Source organism: Siphateles boraxobius, unplaced genomic scaffold, assembly GCF_051911475.1.
Source record: "Siphateles boraxobius isolate OS27281-9 unplaced genomic scaffold, OSU_SipBor_1 204, whole genome shotgun sequence".
In the NCBI taxonomy this organism is placed as follows: Eukaryota; Metazoa; Chordata; class Actinopteri; order Cypriniformes; family Leuciscidae; genus Siphateles; species Siphateles boraxobius.
Window position 1 is genome coordinate 3,758,705 of NW_027508816.1, and position 17,960 is coordinate 3,776,664.

At 37.7% G+C, this 17,960-nt stretch overlaps 1 long non-coding RNA gene across 1 annotated transcript; it reads right to left on the reverse strand.

Moving 5' to 3' along the window:
- Positions 1 to 16,046: 16,046 nt before the first annotated feature.
- Positions 16,047 to 17,740, reverse strand: LOC143745507 (uncharacterized). The gene is made up of 3 exons (XR_013206005.1): positions 17,162 to 17,740; positions 16,885 to 16,974; positions 16,047 to 16,306 (listed from the first exon to the last, which is right to left on the reverse strand). It is a non-coding gene; the product is annotated as an uncharacterized LOC143745507 (long non-coding RNA).
- Positions 17,741 to 17,960: the final 220 nt, after the last annotated feature.

The following is a 17,960-nucleotide window of genomic DNA, read 5'->3' on the forward strand; positions in this document are numbered from 1 at the left end:
CTCCTCGCTAACTGCTGATGACTTTGCTAACTTCTTCACTAACAAAACAACAACCATTAGCAGTCAGTTCTCTCCTCCACACACACAGGAACCTAGGCCAACCTCTCCCACAGCCAATAACCCTCTCTCCTCCTTCTCTCCACTAACCGAGGAAGAAGTATCTAAACTTCTCCTCTCCAGTCATCCTACCACCTGCCCTCTAGACCCCATCCCCTCACACCTTCTCCAAGCCATCTCTCCCACACTTCGACCAGCACTCACACTTTCCTAACTGAGCATGCAACACAACTTCTTGTCCAGGCCCTGGTTATTTCTAGGCTTGATTACTGCAATGCTCTTCTAGCTGGTCTTCCATCATGTGCAACTAAACCCTTACAAATGATCCAGAATGCTGCTGCTCGTCTTGTCTTCAACAAGCCCAAAAGGGCCCACGTCACTCCGCTGTTCATCTCCCTGCATTGGCTACCACTCGCTGCTCGAATCAAGTTGAAGGCGCTGACACTTGCTTACAGATTGTCCACCGGCTCAGCTCCCTCCTAGTTTCACTCGCTCCTACGGGTCTACATCCCTACCAGAAGCCTACGATCGGCCAAGGAGCGACGGCTCGTGGTGCCATCACAGCGAGGCACAAAATCACTGTCCAGAACATTCTCATTCACGGTTCCATGCTGGTGGAATGATCTACCCACCCTCGTCCGTAATGCAGAATCCCTGACAGCATTCAAAAGACAACTGAAAACTCATCTCTTCCGTGAGCACTTAACATAGGAAAAAATAAAAAAAATAAAACCCTTTTCTTGAAATCTTCGCTTGTCTGGTTTATGCTACTCTGAGCAATGTTTGACCTTTGTATTCTGAGCACTTCTTGCGTTGTTTTTGCCTCTCCATGATGACTCGCTTGGTTTAATCCTCAAATGTAAGTCGCTTTGGATAAAAGCGTCTGCTAAATGACTAAATGTAAATGTAATGTAAATGTACTGTGTATAACTATTAAATATAAATACCCACACACATACATGTATATATCTAAGACAAATGTGTTATTTAAACACACACACACACACACACACACACACACACACACATATACAGCATATACATGCAAATATTTCTTACATATATACATGCATGTGGTGTGTATTTATATATACAAATTAATTACGAACAGTACACACACATATGACAACATTTTTGTCATATTTGGGTTTTACAGTTTCTCTCAGAGGAAATATTTATTGCTCAGTGGTTGCCTTTCCTAAGCTCTGGAGACTTAAAATAATCATATTTCTAATATTGTATTTACTATAATATGTAAAAACTGAAACTGTTATTTAAATACTATTGTACATTTTAGAATAAGCTAATAAGGGTTACTAGTTTCAATTGATCTTCAGTGCCCAGCATTGTATATGCAGCACATTTCCCACTAGAAAGGGATTAGATCAGTGTAAGATGTTTAGTATAAGAAAAAAACTTATTTTTATCAGATGTAATACTAGTGTACCAGTTCCTCATGGTTGCTGCATAACCTTTTTTTATTTGATTAGCATTGAATTTTTTTTTCTTGTGCAGCCCATTTTGCATGCATGTAAATATAGGTCATGATTTCCTCCTATTAAATCATTGTACAACAAAACACTGAAAATAAATGGTTACTTTAACATTAACTGGAGACTTTTGCCCGAGTCTCCTGCTTCTCACATTCGACTCCTGAGACAAAACTCTCACAACGGTCTCATTTAAAGTTTTAGAAGAGATCTCATCAGCATTATTTTCTTGCAGTGAGTCTGTTGTTTGATTAATATTAAAAACACAGACAACAGCAGGAATATTAGGCTGCTGTCACTTTAAAACATATTGCAAGAATCCAATAAACAGTTATTTTACACATGCTTTTTCTGTCTCGACTGTTTTTCATTCACTTAAAGTCCCCCTGTGGTGAAAATCCAGCTTTTAATGTTGTTTATGTGTCTATGTCTATGCCTCAAGTCATATTCAACTGAGTCACTAATAAGGATTTTTATGAAAGTTATTAACTGGCTTGTTCTTTGATTCTTGTCTGATTTTGAAATTCTTCCACCTCGTTTTATGATGTTAGTGCAAGACTAACTTATTAACTAAATTATTTACAGGACAGCTAGATGTGCATCACCTTGCTTACAATCTTAAAGTCCCCCTTTGGTGAAAATCCAGCTTTTAATGTTGTTTATATGTCTATGTGGTGTTTTTAATATGCTTTAAGACAAACCATGTGTAAATTCATAAGTTAACATCATTGCTGAGTATTTTTGGGAGTGAGTGGAGGCGGGGCTCATTTGCATATTCATAGATCTGCGTATACTAAATGAGGCAAGCACGGCTGTGGAGTTACATTTAAGATATTTTAAGGCATGAATATATTTTTTATTTTTTTAATTCTGGTGATTAAAGATGAGTTTTAAGGGATACAATTATTGACTGCAGGGAGACTTTAAAAACGTTGGGGCAGATTCGGTATGAAACAGGTGCTACTAATTTTCTAAACACATCAGGCATTTTACACTTGCAAATATATATATATATATATATATATATATATATATATATATATATATATATATATATATATATAAACTAGCATTTATATACATAGTATAGTTAATTTTTCTACTTTAAAGTGTTAGATTCTTTCATTTGTGATTTTTTTTGTGATTTTTTTTCTAAATAAAAATCTAAGTTTAAATTTAGATAAATTTTTAATAATTTTTTTTCTAGTATGTCTATTTAAATTCTTTTTCCAAACTCACCACACAGTAATGGTCAATAACTAATTCGTTGAAAGCCTCTTTTTTTCTGAAACAAAAATGACACTTTGTGCTTGAATTGTGATTGTACAGTCAAAACAACAAAATATGTGATAATGACCTATTTTAGCTTCAGGTTTTAAAGGGTTAAGCATCATCATTTTCTTAAATGTTATGTTTGACAGAAGGAGACGATCTAAATGTCAATGCTCTCACCATGATATTGTATATTGATCAATAATGCAAAATGAAGGATTGTGTAAATATCAGCATTAAATGATTTTTCTAGTAACCAAAAGACTTTGAGTTTGTAATGTCAAATTAAAATACAAACACAATTTTGGTCACACTTTAGATTAGGGTCCAATTTACTAATTATTAACAACTTTTGCCTCACTTAACTCCTAATGACGGCTTATTAATAGTTAGTAAGGTAGTTGTTAAATTTAGATTAAGGGATCTAGAATATGGTCATGCAGAATAAGGGATTAATATGTGCTGTATAAGTGCTAAACTGACAATAAGCAGCCAATAAAAATATGCATGCTAATAAGCAACTAGTTAATGGTGAGAATTGGACCCTAAACTAAAGTGTTTTAATTTTATTCCAACACATTTAAAATGTACTTTTAGTTTACCTTGAGATGCCAAGATTGTCGTAGCCATTATTATTCTGACTGAATGTTATAAACCCTGTACTTGTATGTAAAAATGCCCTTTTTGACCCAGCTATTATGATAATGTTGTGTTGTTCACGTTTTAGGCCTCTAGATGGCGCTAACTTGTCTAGTATTCAATGGTTCGCATCTGCATGAGAAAACAACTCTTAAAAAATCCTAAAGGAGGCTTTTCAGGAGCACTTGGTCCATGGTGTAATACAGTCGTAGCATGACAGAACTCCACACGCTGGATATGTGGTGAAACGCATCATTTCTTGTAGTTGCGAGAGTCTCGTATTTGTGTTTTTGTCGATTTCTGTGAAATGAGAGCCGTACTCGGTTCACTTCATGCATCTGAGTTGATTTGGCCAATATCCCGTCACAGCGCGACACATCTCCTCAACAGAGTCCATCCACAGTCGGCCAGCATCAGCACCGGAGCGTTTCCATGGATACGGAGTGATGGAGTGACGGCTAGTGTGTGTGTGTGTGTGTGTGTGTGTGTGCAGGAGCTGCTCTTCACCGGACTCTGACGTGTGAGTCTTTGAATGTTCGAGAGCTGGGAAAATACTTAAAAAGCAAATCCCAGAGTCCGTAGTCGACATTATCCTTGGATTCACAAGCACTTTTTTATTTCCTGTCTTATCATGAATACGTTCTTACCAAAGGGGCTTGTGTGTATGACATCATACCCAGAAAATACAAAACTATGTTTTTGATAACGTTCCCATTGTCCTTGTTACACGTTACATGAAGTTACTATAGTAATAACTATAAAGTGTGCATAATTACATGCAGCTAACCCTAAACCAAACCTAAACTCTATAAGTACATGATTAATTATTATTACTCAGTACTTAAATGTATAAATTACACTGTAATACTGAAGTGTAACCCTACAGTATATTTTAAGTTGATGTAGTTTGTTGCTCAAATAAGTACTGAGAAACATCAGTAAACTACATATGAGTGTCGTTACGGTAAGGGTTATCTGCATGCAATTATGAATAATTTACTGTTATTACTAAAGTAACTACATATAACATGTGACCACATGATACTAGAGAGAACATTAAAGTTCTGTTTTCTCAATTTTATTATTTTGCAAGCATTATGGAAACATTACTTTTGAACGTTCTTTGAACCGTCTGAAAGAAGTAGAAGGTAATAAGGTTTAATAAACAGAATAACGTCCAACTAAACAGTTTCAGAAAATTGTTCGATGAATGATGCGTAAATAACATTTTTGTGCTAATGTTACATTATTAAAGACTGAATGATCGTTCCATTAACGTTACCGGAACGACTTTTGTTAATAACTTAGAGTAAAACGTTACATGATAACTGGGTAAGGATTAAACTGGTTGATATTTGGGCATTTTGAAATGATTGGATTGCGTAATAACCATGTTTAGAAGTGTCAGTGTCCAGATGTACTGCCTTGTTGTCAATTGTTTTTGTTTTCTGAAGTGAAAAAACCCATATTCAATCAGTATTGCCAGAAACCATTGACATATTTTTCGCAGTAAACAGTAATACACTGACATAAACGGGGCCGCTGTGACTGGCATGTCAGCATTCGCAGTTTCTTGGCCTCAGTCTCGGTCTGGCGTAATCGAGAGAGTCTGTGTGTGTACAGTGACGAGATCTCGCTGATAACAGTGAGCTAGCGGGAGTCTGGGGTTTGAAAGCAGAAAAACAGAAGGTCCTAAACCCTATTTCGGCAGGCTTGGGAATCAATGGAGGGATCAGAGCAAGTGCAGTGAATCTTCCAGAAGAACAAAGGTCAGCTTTTGCTAAACTTAAGCTGTTTCTCAATCTGCGCTCTTGTCTGTTCTTGTGGACGTGTGAAACGTCATCAGTCGCTGCTCACATCTCACATCTAGCTGAGTCCGGCTCAAATCCCTCAGATCCCCAGCCAGGTATCCCAGAATGCATCTCGCATCAACCAGCAAACGTCAATGGTGGAGGAGAAAACCCGCGTCATTTTAAAAATACTGCTGTTATTGTGTCACGAAATGTAGTTTTATGAGTTGTCCAGGCAAGAATATAGTTGTTTAAAGCTCAAATCTGTGGTTTATTTATAAAGATTAACCGCTCGTCCTTCTGACGCTCTGATGTCTCTGTAGCGGTTAAACATCAGATATAACTGGTCATATCTAACGGGTGAATCTATCACTTGTTCCCGGGCGAATTGTTTTGGCTGAGGGCAAAGTGAAGTTTCATAATGTATTTATTATCGTTGTGGTGGAGCGCTGACTTAGTACGTTTGACCAAATTGTTTGCTTGTCTTTATTTCTTGTTGTATAGCTTCTCATACTTTATACTTACTTTCATATTGATCATTAAAACGACATTTAACAAAAGCAGACTGGGTCGTGTCATTTCATTTTATTCTACATTATATGCATTATACATAGAGTGAATATAATCAGAGTCCATATGCACATTTTTCCTGAGCCACTGCTATTGAGAAACACCTGTAGTGTCCTGCAGTGTCAATATGGCGGAATAAGCCCCGCCTTCTAAATAAACGACCCAATCGCTGACAGATAAAGTCATTGCATCACTGCAGCTGCTATATAAACAGTCCGCAGCATTTAGCCTGATAGATAAGCCTTTTTTAACGCTATTTGAGCACAAATTTACACACCACAGCTATTTGCTGATTTAAAATATGATTATTAATTGTAAGTGTTCGATAGGAGGATTGGACTGTAATAGGTGATGATTTGTTATTTCTAGCTTTCCTCAATGGGGTGTCGATCAGAACACACTGGATTCAATCAGTTCCATGCAAAGGAGGTTTATTGTTGACAGTTTTGGCCATGCACAAAACAGCAGTACACAGGTTGCTTAAAGTATTTAGCTGTGTGTGTTTGTGGTCTACAAAGGGAAAAAAATAAAGATATATATTAACAAATGTCCCTTGTATCATTATACAAACATTACTTCCAAATCTACATTCTTCAAATAAAGAATTATCAGGTTCGATTCTATATTAAATAAAGAAATCAAAATACATGCAACGAAAATATGCAACACCGCCACCAGGTGGTCAGAAATGGCGTAACATTCAAAACCGAAACCAAATCTGAGGTAATTTAAAGGTGCAATGTGTACAAATTTTGAGTATCTATTAACAGAAATGCAATATGACATCCATAACTATGTGTTCAGTGGTGTATAAAGAACTTACTTAATAAACCGTAATGTTTTTATTACCTTAGAATGAGGCATTTATATCTACATATCCCCTTCTATGAAGGTCGACATATTGTGACGTCATGTTTCTACCGTAGCCGACAGCGAACAAATAGCGTTACAGAGCGCGTTTCGTCACTACCTTGAAAGAGAAGCCGCAGAAAGCTAGAAGCTATAGCCATAAACACCGTGAGTAGTGACTTTTCCCTTGTCAGTGGTGTAAAATATGTAGTTGGATTGTTTCATGTAACTTAATTCTTCTCCCTCGCTGTGTTATGGCTTTGCTATGCGGGGATAAATGTGCTGGTTACGTTCGTGAGACAGCTGATTAGCACTCTTGTCATTGACCGTAAAACAGTTACAGGAATCACCAACCCGTCGATCTTGGAAGCATTTTAAGTCGATCGAGTTTCAAAATCAGAGAAAAAAAGCCTATTGTGTGTAGTAAATGGTGTCTAGGGGATGCGGAGGCGCGCGCGCTGTTACAATCACGTCATTTTTGCCGCAGGCAGCTTTGGGTTCATGCGGACGCGTCCAGTATAAACAACGCTTAACCCTTTAACCAGCTCAGCCACAGTAACAGCTCATATTTAGTCAGCTAAACTTTTACTACCCTGTTAGAAAAAATATATAGTTGCATAGTTTCATGTTCTTCTCCCTCGCTGTATTATGGGTTTGCTATGTGGGGAGAAATGTGTTACGTTCGTGAGACAATCAACTAATTACTATTATTATATTACGTATTAAGACCCTTGATCCTCACCTGACTATGGCTTTGTAAACTTTATCCATGATGTGGTTTATAATGGACTCTGGTACAGAAACTTGGTTTACTCCCGCTATTCTCTGCCGTCTCAGACGACGATGTTTGTCCCGTTTGAGACACGGTAGCTTCTTCGAAAGGGAGGGGTGAGTGGTGGGCTGAGCCCTTAGTGTAAACTCGCAACCGAACCGCTAGATGTCGCTAAAAGTCACACACTGCACCTTTAAATGAACGGCACATAGTCATAAAGATCGCGTCCTTAAACTCGAAATAACAAGAGTTTCAAATACTAATGTAACGATCACACATACATATGCACAATCAAACACTGGGTGCAATCTCAATATTATAAATTGCAAGTAATATCGAACATAAACGGCACATTCACGAGCCCTTAACCTCACGCGATTAACGGATTCATCTCTCTTAAACATGCATCACTTTATGAAAGTATGACATCAAGGCTTTACAGCTCCTTAACAAGTATTAATAACCAAACTAGGTAAACAGTCAACTTACATATATTTATTGACGCACTTCGCACACACAGGCTGCGTTCCAAACCGCATACTCAATGAGTAGGTACTTAATTTCAATGAGTACTTACTTAACGAGCGCTAAAAGAGTAGGTACTTTATAGCCAAATCTCGCGATCCGGACATCATCCGCCATGTTGACGTATCATGTGACCTACGACACGTTATCACAAACGCAACAACTTAAAAGATGAACGACATGTTTAACCTCTTAAGTGTCATGGGCCCACCGGTGGGCCCAAATCCATTACATATTTAAAACAGTAATAACCTATACTAAACCTAAACTAATCTTGACAAACTATATATCATTTGAAAGCTTACAATCTCTAGTTTCCATATTTGGTTACTGATTCTCAAAACAAATTACAGAGGAGACGTAATTTATTAATTTGCAACAAGAATATTTTCATACTCCTAGGCGTGTTCAGACCTTTATTTTGAAATAGCAATGAACATGAAAAATCATGAAAGAAGGGTAGAAACCAGTTTGTTTTCATGCCAAGAGTTCAAAAGATGGCAAGCATTCAATTATTTTAGAAAAAAAGGACTGAAAATGTTTTAAATATAAAGAAAAATTAATAGATTCACCATTTGTGATGTGGCCGCGAGCTATAACGCACATATGTGTTATTTTATGTGTTTATTCAAGGTTTAATTCATATCAAAATCTGCCAAACTTCCAATACTACTTCTGAATAGGATGTCTACTTTATAAATTGTATGAAAATTGTGAAAATGATGGTTCAGATCACTCAAACCACATATGGAAATGGAGGCGCCCTTATATGGGCAGTAATGGAGTCTGGTTGTGACCTAGTGAAAAAGTTTGGTACTGCGCCCAAACAAAATCTTACTGAAACCTCATTTCTTGAGATATCAACCTAAAATTTGAAACACAACTTGTTCAGATTTTTGGCTTTGATTTTTTTGCAGTTTAAGAGTTGTCCAGGTTTTGAAAATATATATTTTATATAAAATATGAATAATTAATTTTTTTAATCGTACATTTTCATAAACTCAAACTTCTGTAACTTTTTTTCTGTTTCACTTTCTTAATTTATTTCACTTCTACAAAAATCTGCCAAATGTCTTCTTTAAAACAAGACCAATTTTATGTCTATATTCCAAAGGATTCTTATCCTATACCATTTAAGTTTGGAATGTGCATTTTCATGTCTATTCAAAAAAGGGGGGGTGACACTTAACAGGTTAATTCATCTATCTGTAAATATCTTGATATTGATGAAACTTGCTCATTTTGTGGTATTGTTGAAGAAACAGCTGCCAATTTATTTTGTGAATACATTTAGGGTTGATTTAAGTTGTTATATTTTAAACCCTTCTAATGTGACCCACAGTTCCTTATAACGATTTTTTAAGAAACCCCAAAATCGTTATCTCTTGAATATGTTGTTAATTTCTTTATTTTATACCCAAAAAGTTTCTCCTTCAAGTTTTCCTCTTTTCTTGATGAATTTACCTCTCGTTTCATCCCTCAGACAATAACAACAAAACGATTTTTTAATGTATTATGAAGAACTTTTTATATTTAAAGATATTTAGCCTTGTTATTGTTCTTTTTTCCTGTGTATAAATATCATATTATGATGTACACAAACCAATGATCTTTATGTTTTCTGTTTTGTCATTATGATTGTTCATTGTTAGATACAACTAGTATCTTTCCATGATCTTTATGTAATAAGTTTATAAGTTTAAATTATATGAGCGACAGGTCCACTAACACTTCATAACATCAGTAACTCGACAGCACAACCTAGAACAGTTTTCCTATGCGTTTACTGTCTGCAGTGCACAAGGAGACGGGCCGCTGCTCGAAGATCTCCTTTGGAGAAACTGTTGACTTTATACTCGAAAAATGCAAGTATCGCTCATAAAAAATTAATATTACCTCAGAATGAATTGCATTGTTAGCCCACCCTAAAACTTAAACAAAATAATATTAAATGCTGACCAATACTTAACAGTGTTGTGCAAGTTACTTCCAAACTGTAATACATTATATATTACTTGTTACTGTTATTTAAAAGTAATTCATTACCCTACAATATTACTGTCTCAGAATTGTAATGCGTTACATTACTCCTGTATTACTTTTGAGTTACTTTCACCAAAATAACTATACAGAAGTAGAACTTAACATTCTAAAATGACTATGGCTGTAACGATATGTGATATGAAACCGAAATCGCGAGACTCAGATCCACGAACCTGCAGAATGGCGATACACCCCTTCCAACTCCCAGCGTTATCCATACCATCCAGATCCAATGCTACCACATCTTTAAATTACTATTAGTATTATTTGAAGTTAACTTAACATGATAAAATATGTAGACCTACACCACAAAACTAGTTGAGGATAAATTATTTAAAATTGGGGAATTCCAGCGTTATGGACATGACATTTGCAGTCAAAACTTGAAATATAAATTCTCAGAAAATGCATTAATACCAAAATATTGAAACGTCTGTTTATCCATAGGCTCCTCCCAGAAAGGAGTCCAGACATTAGAAAAATATCAGTCTACACATGCGTTTTATATTTAATATTAGGGAAATAGACAGTCATGTGTGACAAAAAAAAATCTTTAACTTTTAGGAGGCAACGAATTTTTTTGTTGTAATTCTGTGAATTACACTGCGCAAATCTAATGAAGAAGGGTTGGCTCTCCACAGAACATAAAATATTCATTTTATTTTATTTTTCGTGATCGCATTTATGAGGAAAAAACAATGTTACAGACGTGACAGTTCTCCGTTACGGACGCGACCGCTCTGAAGCGGCACTAAAAGACTGCTTTAAAACTTTCAGACCTTACACACACAAAGCCTTTCTTTAAAGTGAATTTCATTTTGTATTAATTGTATCTTAATTTTAATCAATGTTTCATCAACCAATTGCATGGATTTAATAAATAAGAAACAGGCTAAATATAGCAGACAATTATAATCTTGACACGGAGGTGCCGGCTCCGGAACTGGAGCGCGTCTCATAAATGAACCGAAACTCAGTGTATAAGGTAGCCTATTCACGGACCTGAAAAATATATCTATATTGAAATGTCTACTTGTAAACAGAACAATTCAAAACGAAAGAAAACAGACTGCTCTCTGCTTATGAAATGAAATGTGCATTTCTCTCTGGTGCATTCACTAGCCTACTGCGAAGATCGCGAGTCAGCATCGTCAACTTCATCTCGACTTTATTAATAAACAATCAACATGTCTCCTTGCTATATTTGACATATTCATAATCATTGCTTTTGCCAGTTCTTTGTGACAGCTTTTAGGTGCTTTATCGGCAGCGCCGCCGCTCTTACATGAACGCGTCACCACCGCATCAAAAACATGATTGCGTGATGAAAACATGAAAAATACAACATAAACATAGCCTAACTGTTTAGAAAGAAAACACAGAACGAATAGCCTAATGCGCGTACTTCCATCTCGCGAATGTAGTCTTCTTCATGCCATCTTCACCATTAGCCGCTTTTCCTCTGGCCTGCGCGAGCACAGAGGCCGAAATCATACCTCACGGCACTCCTGTAAAAAATAAATCGCTATACAAATATATCAGACGACGCTGCCATTTAGTCTTTATTTACAGACTTGGACACCACACGCGGCTATTGACTGACCACGAACAGGTAATTTAGCCTACTTGCATTTTTCATTCGTTAATGTCTCGCGGTCTTGCTGTTTTTTGTTGTTGTTTGTTTTACAATTGAAACTAAAAGTCTGTTGTAACGCAAGCATACTGAACATGTACCGAGTAAAATATTACTGAAAATGTATTAGTAATGCCTTACACTACTGCGTTACAGCAAAAAGTAATATGTTACTGTAATGCATTACTTTTGTAACGCGTTACTCCCAACACTGATACTTAATTATATTACTTTTTTTATATACTAAAAATGATATAATTTAATGAAACAAGCAAAATGTAATTTGTTTTGTCATATGAGTTATGCATGAATACACGTGAACATCTCAATTGTCAGTCAAGCAATGAATTAATGCATACATTAAATAATTATATTTATAAACTGACAACAATAAGAAACATGAATAAATGAGTAAAAGAACAAATAAAAGTAACCATCACACAATAAACAAATGCATGCACATGAAACAAATCTTTATTCAAACTACAAGCATGTATTTGGGCGCTGAAGCCCACATCCTACTGCCATCTCAACACAGCGGTTCCCATTCTGCGGCTTTATTCTGATGAATTCACCAGAGGTGACCGTGCCTTCGTGCCGGAGCTTGTTGCTGCGCTGCGCTTCACAATCTGAGGCGATAAGGGCAGATGGAGAGATCTTATGACAGTCTCATCCATGGCACCGTTTCCAGGATTCAGCTCTGGGCTCCTCATCCTCAGTGCTCACACCAGTCTGAATAAAAACATGTTTAGTTACTTTATAGATTTGTTTATTTACCTTATTTACAGCACATGTGTCTAATGTCAACACTGTTGACAACAGTGAATTAACGTTATCCTATCCTATGATAATGCCACACATACATCACTCAGATGTCTTTTTCATGTTGTGATGTGCTCATCTGCAATATGTCAATACTTACAATATTTTCCTTTCAGATGTAAATAGACATTTTAAATAAGCGTGTTTAAGATGTATATGGTTATGTAAATCCACTTTAGAGACGTTACGTGTGCTTAGAGCTCCCCTGTTAGCTAGCTATACAAAACATGTTTTTACAGCAAAATCACAACTATACTATACTGTCTAACTACTTTACACCTTCAACAGTTAAAACGTCTACTCTATTGTAGTTTAACACAAAAGGAACCGTGTTTACTCACATTTGAAAACCCCCGGCGTCGCTGATCTCCGTGATGTTTGATAATGACGTATGCTCTCGCGTGGCCTCCTGGGATAGAAGAGTATCCATCGGTTGAGCACTCAAAAATCGGGCCGGAAGCAGTAAGCCATCCGGGAACTTCTCCCCTACTCTTTTATGAATACTGATGTTTCGAACGTACTGCTTCCTTCACGTACTGTTTTCGCCTACTATATCCACAACTTTCCCGAACTTTGACCTTTCCATGAATCGCTATGGTAACGTAGAATGCTTAGAACAAGCCGGTATCAAACTTCCTGTTTACATTAGCCTGTAGCTGCTGCTATCAGCTAAACGCTATTAGTATTTAGGAGTAGAAGTGCTATACTCTTACAACAACGCCGCTGGCAAAATGAGCACATCTCACAGATGGTCCCATGGACCTGACTATCTTACGAGAACTGGCGATAGAACAGTTAAAGTGCCCCATCCGTCTACCTTAACGGAATGGGTAGACGATATGAAATTGTGGCCAGACGTTAGCTATGTGGATATCGTTAACTATTTCGTGCTTAGTGAGGGTGTTGATGGTGAGACACTACGAAATTATAAGAGCACAGAGGCTTACAACTATCTACACAGCAACAAAATTGGAAAAATACTGTGTACAAAATACGACGAGTTCATCTTCCTTAAGGCTGAGGTCGAGCCGAGTCAGAGCATCAACAAGCCCAAACAACTTGCTTGGATAATGACGAGGCCGATTGGTATAATCGAAACAGTCGACTGTTCATGCATTGCAGGGCTAGGAAAATCTTGTAGCCATGCAGCAGCTGTCATTTGGAAGGTAGGTATAGGCTGTTAGAGCGATCTTGCTACACATTAAATCTGTAAATTATTGAAAACAATAAAGAATACCCCTTACAAAAACAGCTTAACTGCAGTTTTTATTCTAAGTAAAGTGCAGGACAATGTCTGTGTTCGAAATATTGAATTTATGCAGTAGCCTACTGTAGTGTGCAATGCCGTTAATGTACAAAAATGTCATCAACATTATGTTATGGCTGATTCAGGTCCAGAATGCAGTGGTTAGTGGAAAGACAGGGCTTGCATGTACTGACACACAGCGGAGATGGAATGAAGGAACATCCAAGAACCTTCAGCCCAAGCGTCTGAGCCAGATTCATTTTAGGCACCACAAGGCAGAGGATGAGTATGAGGAAGAGACTAGGGCAGTTGGCAGTCAGCTCCCAAACACACCACAGTATCAGTCCCACAAAGACTTTAGAGAGAGTGTGGACAAATCTCTAACAAAACCTCTATTTCTTCTCAAGAATACACTACTGGAAAAGTGTTACAATGCCACTCCATCAGCAGAACAAAAGGGGAGTTCAAAAGAACAGGGAACCATCAATGATTTAACAATTTTGTCACATCAAAATCATGACAATGATCTGAGTTGTGTGAAATGCCAAAAATTCTACCAGGCTTATGTTAGTATGGATGGCAAACAAGCTGATACACTAGAACTTGAGACGAGGGGGCAGAGTGCATCTGATCTGTGGCACAGTTCTAGGAAACTTAGAATCACAGCCAGTTCAGCAAAGAAGGTGCCTGTACGTGCAGGCACAAATAGTGAAAAGTTTTTGTGTGAGCACTTTTACCCCAGCTTTCGTGGTAACTATGCCACTAATTATGGGAAAGAAAATGAAGAAACAGCTTGCAACCAATTGAAAGAACAGGGAATGAACATAACACACACAGGCACAATTGTATGTGGGGCAGAGCCATGGTTATCAGCAAGTCCGGATGGAATCATCAACTCCTGTGAGCTCTTAGAGATTAAATGCCCCGTCCCAAATAAAAATCACCAGACACTCAGTGAACTGTTATCTCAGAGATTCAGTGATTTTAAGGTAGTGGATGGAAAACTTGAGGTTCAGAAAACTGGTAGCCGGGGCTATTACATGCAAGTCCAACTAGGAATGTTTTGCACAGGTCTCAAGACAGCCAGACTGATGATCTGGACACCAGATGAGAGTTTGGTATTTAGTGTACCATTTGATGAGCTGTTTGTCACAGAACAGGTGAAACGGTTGAGAGCATTCTACTTCTCATCCATGCTGCCTCAACTTGTTGATGAATTTGCTGAGGGGCGGCTTAAGTTTGATGGGAGATACACTGAAATTGTGAGGAAAATGTAAAGAGAGAGTAAGGAAAGACAAATGTGACCAAGTGCCATTGTTAGTGCCCACTGTTGAAAATAATTCAATTTACAGCAATGAAATGTTAATTCATGTTTATTACAACTCACTTAATTCCATGTTGATAAAAAAATAATCAAATGTATACTGACAATGTCTGACATGGACAACATTTCAACAATTACAAATATTAAATGTGATTTCATTACCTCTACATTACAATTCTGGAGTTCATTTGAAGCTGCACTGAACTCTCCCCGTTAGTTTTTTTTTTTTTTAATGCATGAAGTGACCTATTGTTCGCCGTCACGAATGAGATCACCCCGCAAATTCACAAGGGCAGAACATATACGTAGAATTTTGTCTACTTTTGGGACCAGGGAAATAGGCACTACTTGTGATAAGATTTTAAACACCTTTAGGCGTCTGATGGCCCTTTCCACGTGTATTCTAACATTTGCAATTCTTCTAGTGGAAGTGACCTGTTCTTCAGTGAGTTGTGCACCTTTTTTTGTGAACGAGGGTATGACTAGGTTAACTTTCCTTTCGAAGAGTATGTCTCTAATTGTGAATCCACGGTCTGCCATGACCTCATCACCCGGTTGTAAGTACTCCAGAATCCCAGAGTCCATAGTAATAAACTTGTCACTACAGCGTCCACCATAAGCTGCAGAGACAAACATTATCAATCCACATGGAGCAATACTTACAAGGTACTTAACTGTATTATGGGAATAATAATGGCTATAGGACTCTCCTCTTGAGTCTAGGTTTTTTGGTTTTTGTAACAGGCTTTCGCTACAATCCAAAATGCATGTTGTGTTGGGGTATTTAGTTTTAAAAGCTTGTGGCATAGTCGCCCGAATAGTTTCCCGAGGAAGCCAAGGGATGAGGTTTCTTGTAACTTCCTCCAATTTGTCAATCCAGTAAGATATAATCTTACTTGACAAGCTCTCTGATATGAAGAACCGTCTGCTCAGATCACCAATCATGAGGTTCAATCTTAATTTCATTAATGTTAGGAGGACTTGGTCTCTTTTTTAAAGAGACATTTTAAAAGACCCCGCAAACTGTTCAAGCACCGAAACAAGAGTATTAAATGTTTGAAGTGGAATGCCAGTGTACAGTAATGAGTCTGAATCATTGAGAAGAATATTATGCGCCACACTGCACTGTGTTGCTTGATGATGGACTTCTTTAGTGTTGGTGGCCAGCTTCGCATAACCATGATGCAGTAAGGCAGGGTCTTCCCACTGGGTCTGTATCGAACACTTGGTTGCTGTCCTGATGGTTGTGTCAGAAGAGGTGTCCCCACTGCAATCTAAGTTGACAATGAAAATCAAAATCAGGTTTCAGGCCTAATGTTGAGCTCTACTACTTCAGTAGCAGGTGGCAAGTTAAGTCATGTTATCTATAGCTATACCAATACTACTTACAGTTTTATGTAAAAGTTTAGGCACCCCTGTTCATTACTAAGATTTCAGTTTATCTTCTGTGCAGACACCAGGGACTAAGCACTGAGACCAGAGGAAGCATCTACAGGCTGTTGTAACTTTTGCACCTACTATTGTAGTATTGTTATTATATAACATTGTTGAAGTTGATTCTATAAATGCAATTTCATATCTCAAATGTCACTATTTGTAAACAAAATATCCGAAGGAAGTTACTGCTTCAAAATCACCCAGCAGATGATAAACTGAATTACCAAGGGTGCCTAAACCTTATTTATTTATTAATCTATGTATTTATTTATGTATTTATTTATTTAAAAAAACGTTATAGCCTCCATCTAGACAAATCATTATCATCTCTGGTTGACCTAGTTGACCAACATAGCTTTGCATAATACAGGTTAGAATCTAACTGAACAACAAACAATGTATTAGGCTAACTTACCATCCTCATGGGTTGTGGATGTTTGCCGCTCATCCAAGAATGAAACCTCCGGAGTTGTGTCAGAGTGGAAGTGGGTGCATGCGCTGTAATCTATGTAAGCAATTTAAACACAAACTGGGTAAGTTAAATTGGAAACCCAGAAAAGATAGATAGATAGCCTACTTTATTGAACCATCACAACACTTAGCCAACTTGAGCGCAGCAGTGCGGCAGCATTAGGTTACATTTGGGCAATTAAAAAAATATATAATATAAAGATGTCACACAAATTACTTACGAGACTCTTCCTGTTCGTGCTGCACTTCAGTATTGCTGGTCGAAGCTGATGTCTGACTGTTAGCTTGTAGTGCTACCTCCAAGTTATCCTGGCACCTGATGAGTTTTCGCCTTTTCTTAACTGGCTGTCGTTCATAACACAGGAATAACTCCGGATTCGGATGAAGCTCCGTTGGTTTGTGGTCGATGAAATGGTAAGAACAGACATAAACTCTCTTCGGTGGATTTTTTAGCTTTAGGGCCGCTAACCATTCTCTTGTTTTTGTCTCGTCCTTCGGCATTGAATGGAGTGCGTAGGGTGCTGGGCAACAGGTCAAGCGGGTCCGTTTATGTTGGAAACAGATCCCGTTCATAAAGTCCTTCAGTTTTCGCGTGTTGTTTGTGCACCCGACAACGGCACACGTTGAGCCACAAGGAGCCATTGCGTAGTCTGTCACATTTAATATTTATAAGTAATCAGTTTTCCTCCTTTTGTTTGTGCCGCGAGTAGTGTCCCTTGTTTGCTAGCTTCATTGCTGTCGTCTGTCTCCCTGCTAAGGCTAAACCGGAACTTAGATACCGGCAACAGGAAGTATCGTGTGTCATGGCGACGCCCAATAAGACTCGCAGGAAAGTTGGTAGGCACATTCGAACGCACTTATGTCCAAATCTCGCGATAATTGGTACGTCACCCAGGTAATTCTCGCCTACTCTTTTGGATTAATACATACTTTTTCGCTCGCCTACTCTTTTCCCATACTAAATAGTAGGGAAGTATGCGGTTTGGAACGCAGCAACAGTCTTGCTTGTACAGTCCCGCT